Below are 14,204 nucleotides of genomic sequence, written 5' to 3' on the forward strand. Positions count from 1 at the left end.
CTGAAGGAGAGGAGGGTAGTGTAGAGACTCTCTTTGTGAACCCAGATTTTTCAGAACGTCTTTCCCTCAAACGCCGGTCAATGGATATGGACACTGTGTACAGCTCCTCCAAAGTATCTGGTATTCCAATCCGTGAGAGTTCATCTTTTAGCTCCTCACTTAATCCCAAGCGAAATTGATTCTTTAGTGAAATCTCGTTCCACAAAGAATCAGTGGCATAAATCTTAAACTGAGTGATGTATGTTTCAACAGCATTTTTATTTTGTTTCAAAGCTCTGAGGTTATTCTCTGCTGAGATCTGCTTATAAGGATCATCGTAGAGTGTAGACATTTCTGAAAAGAAGGCTTCCAAAGATCCCAAGATAGAATCCTGTTTTTCAAAAAAGCTGTCTGCCCAAGCCCTGGGCTCTCCCCTTAAATATGATATGACAGTTAAAACTCTTGTTCTCTCCGAAGCATATGTTTTAGGTCTCAGTTCAAATAACAGCATACAGGAGTTTCTGAACTCTCTGAACTGAGAGCGGTTGCCAGAAAATTTTTCAGGAGTAGAAACTGCAGGTTCAGGTTGGTGTTCATTCTGACCTGATTTAGCAGCAAGTGTTTCCCTAAGACAAGCTTTTAATGCCTGATTTTCTAATTGTAATTCATGAAATGAACTGGCAAGTAAGTCAACCCTGTCAGATAGACTCTTTAGGTGTTCAGACATTGTATTCATCTCCATTGGATTTTGTATTTTAAACAGGACGATAAAGATCCAAAACAAAAAATGATTTGAAATAAAGTTTCAATAAGTCCTGTATCTTTTTTGGCTGGTTAATTATGTAATAATGTGATACAATTTGTAATATGTATCACACATGTAACTATATAGAAAGTAATATGTTTCCCAAGTTACACATATGAGTTAATATAAGCCAAACACAGTTTATACTGGAATCAGAGAGTTGCAATTACAGCAAAAAACAGTTAAGCTTTAAATAAAGGAAAAATAAATGACAATACCTTAACTCCCAGGTATATCACATGAAGCAAGAGACAGTGTGAAAGTTTGGATCTTGCTGATGGCTTTAACTAACAAGATTTAGAACAGCGGAGTTCCGGCGTTGCAGGGATCAGAGCTGCAGGGAGAGAGACAAGCTTACCGCACTTCGGCCGTAGCTGATGACGTATTGAACGGCTTTGGCTGGAACTGGATTGCAACAAAGTTTGAATTACAGGTAAAGTTGAATTGGAAGATGCGGATGCTGAATCTTTTACTTGGAAGTATAACAACAGGATGCCGGTAGCTGAAAAAAGAGATTTTAGTTAAGTAACAGCAATTTAAGTTGATAAACCTTTGAGAGGCTGACTGAGCTTGAAAATCCTTTAGAGGCTTCAATTAACCAGCAAGGAAGTGCTGGGAGGATGTTCCTTATAAAGGGAGGAGGTAGTGATTCTTAAAGGTACAGTCAGAGAGAGAATTAGTGAGGACTCCTTACAGCCACAATACAACCCGATCGAGTACCATCTGGCGGCCTATTAGCCGCAAGTCTGCAGGGGGCGGCATTGCACCAGCAGCTCGCAATGCTGAATACGGTGAGCATATTGCTTGCCGTATTCAGCGAGGTCTGGTGGACCTGATCCGCAGTGTCGGATCAGGTCCGCCAGACCTTGATACATATGCCCCTATGTCTGAGATTGTAATCATAAAGTGTATGATATTTAGGGTTAACCAGAAAGGGAATTAGTGTATGACAAAAATGGGTGGCTGGGACATATCATAATGTAACCTCATTTTTTAACTTGTCACTTAGTAAGGGTAAGAATGGTCCCCCAATTGCAATGGAAACCCTAGGATAGTTTATCTGTTCTAAACTAATTGGAGCAAAATGGGGGATTAGCATCATGAGTTTTTTTTGGGGGGGAAGGGAAGTTCAGCGGGCGAGAGCCGCTCTAAATAAGAAGAGGGGAGGGGGGGCAGAGCTAGTTAGGGCGGCTGTCTGGTAAAGTTATGCGCAAGGGGGATATTAATGTATGTGGAATGCAGAGGACTTCTGCATGAGCCCCTCTCCTGGGGAAATGCTAGCTATAGGCGATGTGGGTAAAAGGTGTAGGAATATGACCCGCAGGCAATAAGTACCGACGGAAAGGGAGGAGAGGGCCTAACAGGAACAGGTGATTTGTCCTAATAATAACTGCCACATAGGGAGTACACTTATCTAGGAATATAAATATAATAAGGCTTGCAATGTATTCCTTACAGGTAGCTTTGCTAACTGATTCCAATGTGAAAGAGATCTATGGGATATAGATACGTGGCTTAGGGAATTTCATTAGGAAACGTAGACTATGACTCACAACAGTGCTTCCCAGGTGGTGGGGGAGCTATGCTACACTCTTATTGCTTTGAAGAATATCAGTATATAAAAGATAAGAGTCATAAATAGAAATAACATAACAATTGAAAAGTATTACAGTCTCTGTTAGACCTTGGATAACATGATATTAACTAGCTTATGTAATATACACCACCTATAACCATAGTATAACAATAATTGAAGGGTTAATATGTTATGAACAGTACAGTGCTTGGGCCTTAGCATAATGTGGTATTAAATAGCTAAAGATATAGGCACCCTATAAGAAACTAATGTAATCATAATATAATAATATAATATGGCATGCTGAAAATAGTATGAATTAGCCCTAAAAAAAAAGATGGCAAATATGTAGATGATTTCATAACAATTGAAAAGTATAGTAGCCTATGAAATATTTATAGCAATAGCGTATAGCAATAATATCATATGTATAATAAATGTATATGAACTCAAACGTAAGGTGACCTAGACTATGTCATAGAACGTTCCGCCTCCAGATATAGTGGAGTATCAAGAGTAGGTTTATTTTTGATAAGAAGACACTATATACAGTGTGCCTATGAGGGTAAGATAATTATTGAACAGACTCAATGCTCATCACAAAATTCAACACTGGATATAGCAAAGAGAGTGGTAACCCAAAGTATCTGTTATATAAAATGCCAGCTAATTAGGGTTGCTGTGGCTGGAGTGTGAGGGAGTAGGGATTGATCTCCTATGAAGCCTGATTATAAGGTAATAATGTTTAAATTTGCCTAAACATATAACCTGAAGGCTATAGTAGAGAAAATTAAGTAGATGCAGCTAAGCACATTGAGTGGAGTCTATGGCCTATAGTTATCAAGGTCCGCCAGACCTCGCTGAATACGGCGCGCAATACGCTCGCCGTATTCAGCATTGCACCAGCAGCTCACAAGAGCTGCTGGTGCAACACCGCCCCCTGCAGACTCGCGGCCAATAGGCCGCCAGCAGGGGGTGTCAATCAACCCGATCGTACTCGATCGGGTTGATTTCCGGTGATGTGTGTCCGCCTGCTCAGAGCAGGCGGACAGGTTATGGAGCAGCGGTCTTTGTGACTGCTGCTTCATAACTGCTGTTTCTGGCGAGTCTGATGACTCGCCAGAAACACGGGGGAATCAAGCTCCATACGGAGCTTGATACATATGCCCCAAGCTGTCTGAAGTTTACTTAATATAACCTACTTTTGTATTATAAAAGGAAGCCCAATAATCTAGCCGTAAGCTAAAATCCCCTGTGTAAATGCTTTCCAGGTCCTTGAAACTTTAAAGGGAACTTGCTACATTCTAGTCCCCTAGTCTATACAAGTAAATATATATGTGATATATCTTATAGTCTTTGGTAGATGTACACAAAGCAAGGGTAATAAACACTAACATACAATAATAACAATAAATAAGGGTGCATATCAACAATAACAGCATTAACTGTGTGTACTGGATGAGCTGTGGGATTAACAAATGCTTAATTCTAAACCCCTATTACAAGTGAATGAGTATAAGTAATATATATCTCATATTCTAGGGTAGATGTGCATAAGAGAGGACTAACATAAACTAGTGGACATCAAGAAACGTTACTAAATATACAGTGATATTAATGTAGATGCGGGGGTTACTCAGGAAGTCTTCATTTAAAGGCTATGTTGATCCTCACAACTGTCCCATCAATGTATACAAGAAACCCCCAAAGGGCTCAACCCCCCTGCTCAGTAATATATTACATGTATGATACCAAGTGTTGAAAGTTTGGCCACATAATTAGTCATAGAAAACAGCATAGTCACAGTAAAAGAACAAACAAGGGAGCTTCGTCTGCTAATATAAATGAGCCTCATAGTTGTCAGCCGATGCCTATATTCAGCCGCCGCAAACTGACCTCATGTAGATTAGTAGTATTCTCCCACTTAGCAAGTGGTGTAATGGATCGAGCCTTGGGTCTCTCATGGGTAGGCTTAATTTTCTTTTTCTTCTGGAGTGCGATAAATCTTAGGTGTATTGTGTTCCACTCAGCTACCGGTGTAACCTTCCCACTTGACTTGGCCTCGACCTCTGCAGGAGGACCTCTTGATGAGTCAGCCGTCGTTGTACTAAAGGGCAAATAGACTGTCGGCTGCAAGCTGGATACTCTGATCGATCCGAGCAGCTGTGTCTGCGGCACCTCCGGGTATGCTGTGTTCCATTGCACCGGCCCTGCGAGAACCGAGAAGGGCCGCATGGCACTGTTCTGCATATCTGTTTCCGTCTGTTCCGTCATCTGCGAACTGAGGTCCTCCATGCCTGCTGTGTGCCGCTCCACAAGATCTTGAGGTAAATCTTTGTTGCATTGTGGTGGGTCTGGTTCAGACCAGTCGGTCTTACCAGCAACTTCCCCTATCAGTGTTGCAACCTGTGACGGAGCCATAGCAGCTCTCAGTTCAGCGAGAAGGGCCTGCTGGTGGGAGTCCATGGAGTGCATCAAAGCCCGCAGCGCAGAAAGAATTTGTTTCCCCATTAGAATGCTGAAGTAACAATAGCAGTGTAGGAATTATTTCTCTATCAGTCTAGACAGTGCGTAGGTAATTTCAAATATGATGGTGTACTCGTTACAGCGGATTCAACTAGGTAGTAGGCCTCTGTGCCGTTAATATATCCGTTATATTTTATCTTAGTCCCAAAATATGCAATCCATGTCATAGGATATCCTAGGAGCCAAATGTAGAAATGTATAAATTCTTAGGATGCCACAAATTAATATTTTAAAGATCAAATTTCAGGAGCTCTGAGATGGCACGACTTGTTGCTTCGGCAGTTGGCCCCGCCCCCCTCACGTTAATATATTTTTTAAAACTACTAGAGGAGTGTCTGTAAGTAGCATAGGAATAGTACCTTAGCCCAGTGGTTCTTAAACCAGTCCTCAGGACCCCACAACCTGTCCAGGATTTAGGAATTACCCAGTTGTGTTTTTTTGTTTTGTGGAAAACACCTTAGACACACCTGGGTAATCCCAAAATCCTGGACTGGGTGTGGGGTCCTGAGGACTGGTTAACTACTGACCTAAGTTTACATGATGTTCTCTGACTTAATGGACCTAAAATAATGATCTACCAACTGCTCTTTGTATTTACAAAGAGTTGCTGCTAATTTTGGTATGCTTACTTATAATTTTGGTAAAAGCATGGGCTTTTAGGACTAATTAGCTTGTTAATGTTGTAGAAATGATATGACTTAGGGCATTTAATATTTGGGATATTCTGAAAGAAACTGAACAGTATTTAGTGCATGTTTTTTTTTCTTATCTGTGCATTTTAATGCAATAAATTATCACTGATGGTTAATATATTATAGTTTTTCTGTGTGTTTGTATACTCCCATTCTGGCTTGCTACTTCTACTCTTCTCATTCAATTATATGTGTATATATATATATATATATATATATATATATATATATATATATATATATATACATATATGTGTGTGCCTGCATATAAGTGTGTGTACATGGGTGTATGCGTAGTGTGCGCACATATGAGTGTGTGTATATGGGGGTGGGTGGGCTGCTTTGCCTAAAAATGACCGGGCCTATTTTTTGTTCCAGTCCAGCCCTGTTTAACAGTAAAGGGACAGTAAATTCCAAATTAAACTTAAGCAACTTTTCAGTTTACTCATATAATACATATTGCTTAGTTTGTTGAAGAGTAATCCAGGTGAGTTCAGGCTGTGCATGTGTCTTAAAGGACCACTAAACACAGTGGAATTGTATTTTCAATAAATGCATAATAAAAAAACAATGTAAAATCACTTAGTTTGAATTTCAAATTAGAAGTAGATTTTTCTTTCATATAGGTGGCAAGAGTCCATGAGCTAGTGACGTATGGGATATACATTCCTACCAGGAGGGGGCAAAGTTTCCCAAACCTCAAATGCCTATAAATATACCTCCCACCTTACTCATACCTCAGTTTTACAAACTTTGCCTCCTTAGGAGGTGGTGAAGCAAGTCATGTTTGATTTCTTCTGTGAAAGGTGCTTCTCAGCATATTGAAGCCCAGTTCCTCTCTAAGCACAACGTTTGTCTGAGGGATGTGAAGGGAGTATTGCCTGATGATACCATGGGGCCTATCTCTTGTGAGCTGCTGGTGCAATGCTGAATACAGAGAGCGTATTGCTCTCCGCATTCAGCGATGTCTTGCAGACCTGATCCGCACTGTCGGATCAGGTCCACAAGACATTTGTTAAATTGGCCTCCATGTTTTCACCTATGAGAAATCTATTCTAGGGCTCTCTGTAAATTCGGTCACGGGGATTCATCTGCTGCCTGACTTTACAGATCGACATTATACTCCTCAACCATTACCTCTGCTGATATGTTTCAGTACTGGTTTGGCTGTCTACTATATGTGGATGAGTGTCTTCTGGTAAGTATATATCATTTTTTTAAGACACTCTCAGCTATGTTTGGCACTTTATATTATAAAGTTTTTAATATATATTGCATACATTTGCCATGAGTCAGGTCTGTGTATTTCACTTTGCAGTCTAACAGTTTCAGTATGGAAATTATGTTTATGGGAGAATTTAGGTATTTTTTTCTTACCTGGGGTTCCGGTTAGCCATTAACATGGTGTCTGTTTTTAAAATTTTTGTGGGCAAATTAGGCTTGCGATGACGCAAATTGCATCATTTCATTGAGTCATTTTTTTGGGCGAATATTTTTGACGTGAAATTGTGCCCGCTGTGATGCGAGTTGCGTTTTTTCATTGCGTCATTTTTGCCGCAAAGTAGTGCCTGTTATGACGCAAGTTGTGTCTTTTCAGTGCGTCGTTCTTGGTGCCAAAATTTGTTATATTAAACCTCTCCCTCTAATGCTCACTGCTCTCATATTATAGAGAGCTATGATGCTTGCTTTTGATTTTACTTTTTGTATAGGAATGTTATCATAAGCATTTTTCCCATTCCTGAAGCCGCTACATTGAATAAATTGGATATTTTGTTTAAATTTTATTTTTTCTAATTTGTTACATTTTGCTAGATGTCTCAAACTGATCCTGCCTCTAATGTTACTGTAGAATCTAAACTGCCTGAACACAATTCTACCAAAGCTAAGTGTGTTTGTTGTAAGCAAGCTGATCTTATTTCTTCAGCTTAATTATGTGGCATTTGTTATGACAAATTATTACATGCTGATAATGTTTCTATGAGTACAAATACATCTACTGTTTTCCTTTTCAGTCTAATGTACCTGATATTCCTGCAGATATGAAAAATTTTATTGCTGCAGTCATAGAGAAGGCTACGACTGCTATTCTGTCTTCAAATAAATGTAAAATGTCTTTCCAAACTTGTAATAGATCTAATGACTTTTGTAATGACTGACAGCATACTGAAATATCCTCCACTGGTGAGGGTTCCTCTGACTCAGAGGATCCTGCATCAGAGACAGAAATTGACAAATCTTATTTTTTATTTAAAATTGTACATATTTGTTCTCTATTAAAGGAAGTATTGTTTACTTTGGGCATTGAGGAGTCTATTCCTCCTGATAGCAAAACTAATAAACATTTAAATTCTGTATTTAAGACTTCTGAGATTACTCCTGAAGTTTTTCCCATTCCAGATGCTATTTCCTATATGATTGCTAAAGAATGGTCTAAACTTGGTACCTCGTTTAACCCTTTTTCTAGGTTTTAGAAGTTATATCCTTTACCTGTGGCTAGTCTAGAGTTTTGGGTCTACTATTCCTATGGAAGATAGTACTTATTTTAAGGATCCTTTAGATAGGAAGCTTGAATCCCACCTTAGAAGAGCATATTTACATACTGGCTATATTCTTAGACCAGCTATTTCTATGGCTGATGTTTCCGCTGCTTTAACTTTTTGGTTGGACAGTTTAGCGCAGAAATGATCAGATCCTGAACTATATAGCATTGTTCTTTTACTTCAACATGCAAATCATTTCATTTGTGTTGCTATATTTAATGTCATTAAGATTAATGTCAAATATATGTATTTAGCTATTCTTACTAGAAGAGCTTTATGGCTTAAAACTTGGAATGCTGACATGGTGTCTAAATCTAGATTATTATCTCTATCTTTTCAGGGTAATTTGTTTGGTTCTCATTGGATTCTATTATCTCCACTATCACTGGGGGTAAAGGAGTTTTGTCTGCCCCAAGACAAGAAATCTAAGGGTGGATTTAAAGCTCCCAATAATTTTTTTCCTTTTGTCAGAATAGAGAACAGAAAACTTTTCCTTCCCCTAAGGCCTCTGGCTTTAATTGGAGACCATCTCGGAATTGGAATAAATCCAATCCTTATAAGAAACCAAATCCAGCCCCTAAGACTGCATGAAGGTGAGGCCCTCAAACCAGTTCTTCTGGTGGGGGGGGGGGGGGGGGGCAGACTAAAGTTATTTCAAGACATTTGGACAGATTCTGTCTAAAATCAGTGGATTCTGAATATTGTTTCTCAACGGTATCGTATAGGTTTCAGAATAAGACCTCCTATGGGATTTTTTCTTACTTATGTTCCAACAAACCCTGTGAAGACTCTGAAGTGTGTTTCAAACCTAGAGCTTTCAGGGTTGAGTGTACCAGTTCCTCAGCAGGAACAGGGATTGTGTTTCTAATTAAATCTATTAATTGTCCCAAAGAAGGAAGATTCTTTCGGACCAATCCTGGATCTGAAAACTTTAAATCGTTTTGTAAGAGTCCCAACTTTCAAGATGGTGACTATAAGGACTATTCTGCCTTTTGTTCAACAAGGTCATTTCATGTCCACAATAGACTTACAGGATGCTTATCTTCACATTCTGATTCATCCAGAACACTATCATTTTCTGAGATTCTCTTTTCTAGACAAGCATAACCAATTTGTTGCTCTTCCATTTGGCCTAGCAACAGCACCAAGAATTTTCTCGAAGGTTCTCGGTGCCCTTCTATCTGTAATCAGAGAGAAGGGTATTGTGGTGTTTCCTTATTTGGACAATATCTTGGTATTTTTTCATTTAGCAGAATCACACACAAAACAACTGATGTTGTTTCTTCAAAGACATGGTTGGAGAATCAATTTAACAAAGAGTTTCTTGATTCCTCAGACAAAGGTCACCTTCTTAGGTTTCCAGATAGATTCATTGTCCATGACTCTTTCTCTAACAGACAAGAGACAATTAAAATTGGTCTTAGCTTGTCTAAACCTTCAGTCTCTATTATTCCCTTCAGTGGCTATGTGCATGGAAGTTTTAGGTCTCATGATTGCAGCATCGGATGCAATCCCCTTTGCTTGTCTTCATATGAGACCTCTACAGCTTTGCATGTTGCACCAGTGGTGCAGGGATTATACTCAGATATCACAGTTGATATACTTATATCCCAAAACTCAACTCTCTCTGACTTGGTGGTTAAACAATCACCTTATTGTTCAAGGGGCCTCCTTTGTTCGTCTTTCCTGGACTGCGATCACAACAGATGCAAGTCTTACAGGTTTGGGCAGCTCTCTGGGGGTTTCTGACAGCACAAGGGGTTTGGAATCCTCAAGAGGTGAGGTTACCAATCAATTTAAAATTTTGTGCTATTTTCAGAGCTCTTCAGGCTTGGCCTCTATTGAAGAGAGAACTTTACCTTAGTTTTCAAACAGACAATATCCCAACAGTGGCATATGTCAACCATCAAGGGGGGACTCGCAGTCCTTTAGCAATGAAAGATGTTTCTCTGATACTTACTTGGGTGGAATCCAACTCTTGTCAAATCTCTGCGATTCATATCCCAGGTGTAGACAATTCTGAGGCGGATTATCTCAGCCGTCATTCTCTACATCCAGGGGAGTGGTCTCTCAATCCAGATGTGTTTTTTCAACTTGTATAGATGTGGGGTCTTCCAGAAATAGATCTGATGGCCTCTCATCTAAACAAGAAACTTCCCAGATACCTTTCCAGGTACAGGGATCCTCAGGCGGAAATGATGGATGCTCTAGCAGCTCCCTTGTTTTACCAACCTGTTTACATTTTTCCGCCTCTAGTTCTTCTTACAAAGGTGATCTCCAAGATCATAATGGAACAATCTTATGTGTTTCTGATAGCACCAGCATGGCCTCACATGTTTTGGTATGCAGACCTTGTCTCAATGTCCAGTTGCTTGTCTTGGTCACTTCCTATTAGACCATACCTTCTGTCTCAAGGCCCAGTTTTCCATCAGGATCTCAAATCTCTAAATTTGAAGGCATGGAAATTGAATGCTTAGTTCTTAGTCATCGAGGTTTCTCTGACTCAGTAATTAACACTATGATACAGGCTTGTAAGTCTGTTTCAAGGAAGATTTATCATAGGAGTTGGAAAACCTATATTTCATGGTGTTCCACTCATGTTTATTCTTGGCATTCTTTAAGAATTCATATGATTCTACAGTTTCTTCAGGATGGTTTGGATAAAGGTTTGTCTGCAAATACTTTGAAAGGACAAATCTCTGCTCTTTCTGTCTTATTTCATAGAAAGATTGCTAAGCTTCCTGATATTCACTGTTTTGTTCAGGCTTTGATTCATATCAAACCTGTTATTAAATCAATTTCTCCTCCTTGGAGTCTCAATTTGGTTTTAAAGATTTTGCAGGCTCCTCCTTTAGAGCACAGGAAAACATGGTAAGTGCTCTGTATCTTCGTCTGCCGCCCCAATGTATTGCTCTAAGCCCTTGCCACTGGCGTTGGTCTCAGCGGTCCCCACAGGAACAACAGAGGATCCTCATGCTGAGCCGGTGTCACAGCCTCAGTGTACCCAGTAGAAATGGCAGCACCATGGAATAGTGCCCCTGAACAGCAGGAGTCTTCACCCACTCCCAAAACAAAACAAAATCAGGAATCCCGTTCTTAAAGGGACACTCAATCAAAATTAAACTTTCATTATTCAGATAGAGCATGCTATTTTAAACAACTTTCCAATTTACTTCCATTAACAAAATGTGCACAGTCTTTTTATATTTAAACTTTTTGAGTCACCAGCTCCTACTGAGCATGTGCAAGAATAAGTGTGTATGCATTTGTGAATGGCTGATGGCTGTCGCATGGTACGTGTATGCATTTGTGATTGGCGGATGGCTGTCACATGGTACAGGGGGAGTGGAAAAAGACATCATTTTTAAAATTGTCAGAAAAAAAAATCTACTACTCATTTGAAGTTCAGACTAAGTGCTATTGCATTGTCTTGTTATCTTGCATTCATTGATTATGCAAATCTACTGTGTTGACTGGTCCTTTAAGGCACATCTCCTGTCTGGGTTGTAAAAAAAGGAATGCCAGGGGTTTATGCCTAAAAAGGTAGGCTTTATTGAAGTTTTAGCTAAAAATATATACAAAGGAATAAGGTCAAATGTGTTTCGTTTGCTTTCACTTTCTCAATGACCTGTGTGCTGCAGTGATACAAACCCCTATTTAAAGGGGAATTGACATAGTCATGTCCTAGCGTAATCAATGCAAACACATATGTTAACAATTGTGGTGATTATTACTCAAATATATCCAAATTTAAACAACCGTAAACATAACACAATCTCATCCTATTGCATATTTAAATATGTACGTGGTGTAGTTTCAAAAAGATGCATTAACATCAATAAAATCTACCACTTAAATTCAAACATTATCACGATTATTAAGACATTAGTTTATATATATGAACATATTCATTACTGTGATGCATAAATGCAAATTCAGATTTCAAAAAGCAAACAGTTAAATTGTCATTCTTATCCATGGTAACAGAACATAATTCATAAACATATTACATCCTAATAGATAAACTGTAGTAATAACACTTTCTCCATTTTCATATGATATATATTATTACATCCTATAATTTTTTATTTCAATGTAAACTTTATGTTAGCAGTTACACCATACAGGTATGTTACTAATTTCAATCAAAAAATGCATCACTTTCAAAAAATATATATACACCCAGAATTCTAATCCTTAATAGAGATATAAAAACTGAAATTTAAATAAAATTAAATGTCAGTCTACATATAGTTTTGCGTCCCAACCCGAATTTAAGCCATTTGGTACCCTAGTTCCCAATTGTAAGATCCAATATACTTCCTTCTAGCTTACTTTAGTCTGTTCCCTCCCCTGATATGTCGAGTTACATGCTGTATACATTGGAATTGCAATGATTTGCTGTCTCCATTGTATTAGTTGTGAAAGTGAATGGAAACTGGGGTATCAGACTCAGTGTCCTCTATGGAACGCAAATGTTCCAAGAACCTTTTCTTTAGGGGTCTAGGGCCTGATCCGATATGCAGCGTCGCCCGCAAAAGCCGGTGACACAAAATTTGGCTCTGGTTTGGTATCCTATATACGGCGTAACATAGAACTTACGCTCGTATATTTCACCCTTCGGCCATAGTTTGTTGGCCCATAGACTGGTATACCAAACCCGCGCAGTTTGATATCCAATATACAGCGTAAGGACTTAAGTGGCATAAAATGGAGAAATCTTACTCCATTTTCACCTCACCACAAAATGCAGGCGTAGTAAGCCTTACACTGAGTATTGGAGCCCCGTAACTCCCTAAACTGCCTGCAAAATAAAACCTAACACCTAACGCATGCGCAATGTCTATCTACCTGTCAACCGCAATCCCCCACAGCAATACCTAATAAAGTGTTTAACCCCTAAACCGCCACTCCCGGACCCCGTCGCCACCTACATTAAATGTATTACTCCCTAATCTGACCCCCCTACACCGCCGCCAACTATATTAACTATATTAACCCCTAATCTGAGCCCCTACACCGCCGCCACCTATATTAAATATATTAACCCCTAATCTAATCCCCCTACACCGCCACCACCTATATTAAATATATTACCCCCTAAACCTAAGTCTAACCCTAACACCCCTTAACTTAATTATTATTTAAATAAATCTAAATAATATTGATATTATTAACTAAATTATTCCTATTTAAAACTAAATACTTACCTATAAAATAAACCCTAAGATAGCTACAATATAACTAATAATTACATTGTAGGTATTTTAGGGTTTATATTTATTTTACAGGTAACTTTGTATTTATTTTAACTAGGTACAATAGCTATTAAATAGTTAATAACTATTTAATAGCTACCTAGTTAAAATAATTACAAAATTACCTGTAAAATAAATCCTAACCTAAGTTACCATTACACCTAACACTACACTATCAATAAATTAATTAAATAAACTACAATTATCTAAATTAAAATACAATTAAATACACTAAACTATATTACAAAAAAACCCAAACACTAAATTACAAAAAATAAAAAAATATTACAAGAATTTTAAGCTAATTACATCTAATCTTACCCCCTAATAAAATAAAAAAGCCCCCCAAAATAATAAAATTTCCCTACCCTAAACTAAATTACAAAAGTAATCAGCTCTATTACCAGCCCTTAAAAGGGCCTTTTGCGGGGCATTGCCCCAAAGTAATCAGCTCTTTTACCTGTAACAAAAAAGCACAATCCCCCCATTACAACCCACCACCCACACACCCCTACTCTAAAACCCACCCGATCCCCCCTTAAAAAAACCTAAGTCTAACCCCCAAGTGGTCCTTGCCCGTCCTGAAGACCAGCTAAGAAGGTCCTGTTCCAGGCGGTGACGTCTTCTTCCAAGCGGCGACCTCTTCTTCTTCCAGGAACCAGCCGGCATGGAGCGGAGGAGTTGAAGACCGATGACCGCGGAGCTGAAGACCGTCCACTCTGGAACTGAAGACCGGCGATGCTGGAACTGAAGATCGGCGACGCTGGAACTGAAGACCGTGGAGCCATGGAGCGTGGAGGATCCTCTTCATATGATCTCCGCAGTACA

Source organism: Bombina bombina, chromosome 2 (genome assembly GCF_027579735.1).
Source record: "Bombina bombina isolate aBomBom1 chromosome 2, aBomBom1.pri, whole genome shotgun sequence".
NCBI classification, from domain to species: domain Eukaryota; kingdom Metazoa; phylum Chordata; class Amphibia; order Anura; family Bombinatoridae; genus Bombina; species Bombina bombina.